At 41.5% G+C, this 3279-nt stretch overlaps 1 pseudogene; it reads right to left on the reverse strand.

Moving 5' to 3' along the window:
* Positions 1-2385: 2385 nt before the first annotated feature.
* LOC144481763 (U2 spliceosomal RNA) lies at positions 2386-2587 on the reverse strand (annotated as a pseudogene).
* Between the last annotated feature and the right edge of the window lie 692 nt (positions 2588-3279).

The following is a 3279-nucleotide window of genomic DNA, read 5'->3' on the forward strand; positions in this document are numbered from 1 at the left end:
TCCCTATCCCCATAACCATACGTATTTTACCCTGCTGATCCCCCTGACATAAAGAAGCAATTTATCGTGGTCAATCCACCTAGCCCACATATCTTTGGGGGGAAAGTGGAGCAGCCGGAGGAAACCCATGGAGACATGAGGAGAGCATGCAAACTCCACACCAACAGTGTCCCAAGTCAGGAATCGAACCCTGGTCTCTGGCAATGTGAAGCAGCAGTGCTAACCATTGTGCCACCATACCACCCCAATGATCATTGTCATTCAATTCACAGTGTTTGTGTCCAATCATTATATTTTCTGGTATAATCTTTCTCAGCAACTTCAAAAAGCTTAATTTTGTTTTGAGTGTGGTGATTCTGTTAGTCTTGTGAAAATATCGAATTGTTCTTTCAGTTTTTCAAAGAACTGCTGAAATTAAAATAAAACATCTGGAGTTGAACAGGTCAGATCTGGACAGATAATTCCTAAATTCAGAGTGGTTTTGGGTTCTTCCTGAAGTGACTACACTGCAGAATAACAAATCACTCATTGTTAACCGACTCTTTCTGAAGCTATAGTAGATTTCATCAAGTTCTCTGAAATTTCCAGAGAGTACACTTACATCTACTAATTAAAATGAAACGGGATCTGCATCAAACACCTCTTCAATCCATCAGTGAAACCAGCGTTTCAGGAAAGCAAGACTTAATCACAGGGCATCCCATTAAACATTCAAAGTCGAATCTTATCTAAGAACAATGATGTTTTTGGACTTTGAAAAGACACAAATTGATTTGCAGTTTGCTGAACCAAATGAAATGGTTAAAAGGTTCACACAAAATACTTGAGCATTAGTTTGCTGACAATGTCAAGCAAGAGGGAGGGAAATGAAGCATGAGCCTCACGCATAGACTGGTGCCACAGCTTTATAATTGAAATGCTCGTAACCAAATGTATTCCATTATTCTCAGTCCACAAACTTGCACTCTATCTAAGAGCAGATATTTGTTGTGTTGTCAAATGGATATACCTAATGCTGTGTTTGGTACTTCAGTAGGAAACACTTAGACACTGAGAAAGATTTTAGACCTAACCTCACCAGTGCATTGGAGCAGAGTAATAAACCACAACTAAAAGAGAAAATGTATTCTGATATAAGAGGTGCTTTCAGATGTATAAAGTTGGCTCTCTGTTGATGGGCCATGAAATCAATATAATGTATTCTCACTCATTCACTCACAGGCTGCTTCCAATGGAACATGATTATATCCTTTTTATGAATCACATACACACAACTTCACAGCTACAATATTACCAAGGTAATTAGACCATTTTAATGATATCTATTGGCATTACTTTTAACTGTAGTGGTGTCGATCAATGAGTTGATATGGGCATAAAATCTACAGCTGTCAACAATAAAGTAAGTCAATATTGTACGTGGTTGATGGTAAATCTTCCTTCACTGTCTATTGTCAAGACAACAGAGCACAGAGGGGCTGTTGTAATCGAGTCGTGGCTCTGCCAATATGCTCATGATTTGCCATGAGGGCACTTGGAACGAATTGCAACTACTCCTTGTAAAAGACTTTGCCAGTGTGGCTTGGAAGTAGAGGTCAGTCAAGCATAACCTACCTTGTAATAGATCCACACATCTCTGTTCATACAAATGTCATCCACTACCAGGGGAATGCCAGACAATAGACTATTAGTTTTGGTGAAAAAGCAGAAAAAATATTCACCCGTGTAATAAAACACAATTGATTTGTTTACCTGCTGTTTATGAGATGCTCACTCTAGTGCACATTCTGGACTGCATGTACTGAAAACTAAATGCACCATAGAATATTCCGCTCTCTCAGGTATATCCACAAAACCAGCTAAAATAAGATCACGTCTTGCTGCATGTCCTGAGTACCTGTGCAATGTGGAAGCAAATGGCAGTTGTTGAGGCAAATTTATAGTTTGTTTCGCACAAACGAGGAATTTACTGAAGTGGAGTAACAATGAAATTAACTGGAGGAGACACAGGCCAAATAAAATCCCGCCTTCCAGATGGTTTTTATTCATTTTCCAAATATGTCCTTTCTATCTCAAAGTTACACTTGATGCACGGATAGAATCTCATCAAGATGCTTTCCAGCAATTGCCTTCAGGTTTAGACCCTGGTGCTGGGATTCTCTGATGTCATACGCCCCACCTCCACTGCCAGCAAGAACAGAAAATTTGGCGCTCAGCCAAACCTCCATTCACTGCAGCCAGGCTGGAGAATCCCAGTCATTTTTTTATACTTTTCCAATTCAATCAAATCAAATCCAATTCAGAGTCTCAACAAGTTGAGACAGTTCAGATCCAGGCTGACAAGACAGGGCAAGCGACCAAACCACCCTGTCCTGGGCCTGATCTACATGAGCCAAGCTGATTGGAGAAGGGGGAGGTTCCTCCTCCAAGACTTGGGCTCATCTGCATCTTAGCCAAAAGGCCGAGATGCCGCTTTAAAAAATTGCTTCATATGAAACACATGAAGCCCCAGTGCAACCCAATGACCTCAACCAAGTGCAGGCGATCCATACTACACTTGATCTTAGCCAAAAGGCCGAGAAGTCATGGGCAGCATAACATTGCAGTTACAAAGAAAATTCTAACTGGGATATGTGGTTGACTTAGATACCAATAATGGACCATCAGTGAAATAAATGGTTCAGACATATAAGCAACAGGGAAAGTTCAGAAATTAAATAGATTAGGAACACAACATAAAAATATAAGGGTAATGTTCTGGGGACTCAGGTTCAAATCCCACCATGACAGATGGTGACATTTGAATTCTAAAAAATCTGGAAATAAAAAGCCTAATAATGATCATGGAACCACTGTCGCAAAAACCCATCTGGTTCACTTATGTCCTTGAGGGAAGGAAATCTGCCGACCTTACCTGCTCTGGCCTCCATGTGACTCCAGAGCCACAGCAATGTGGTTGGCTCTTAAATGCCCTCAGGGATGGGCAGTAACTGCTGACCCAGCCAGTGATGCTCACATCCCTCGAACAAATATTTTTTAAAATCAGAAAACTCGGCCAGGATTACACAGTCCCCGCCTCAGTGTGTCTCCCCCCCCCCTCCACCCCCCCCCCCCCCCCCCCACCCCTACACTGCGGGAATGCAACAGCAGTAATCACAGTTGCTGATAAAACATCATAAACTGTATTTTAAGATTAGCAAACTGGTTTGTGGCAAAGCATGACCTTATCCATGCTGTCTTTGACAACAGCTCCCATTCACCAAAGGTGAACGTTTATGG

This window comes from Mustelus asterias, chromosome 2, assembly GCF_964213995.1.
Source record: "Mustelus asterias chromosome 2, sMusAst1.hap1.1, whole genome shotgun sequence".
NCBI classification, from domain to species: domain Eukaryota; kingdom Metazoa; phylum Chordata; class Chondrichthyes; order Carcharhiniformes; family Triakidae; genus Mustelus; species Mustelus asterias.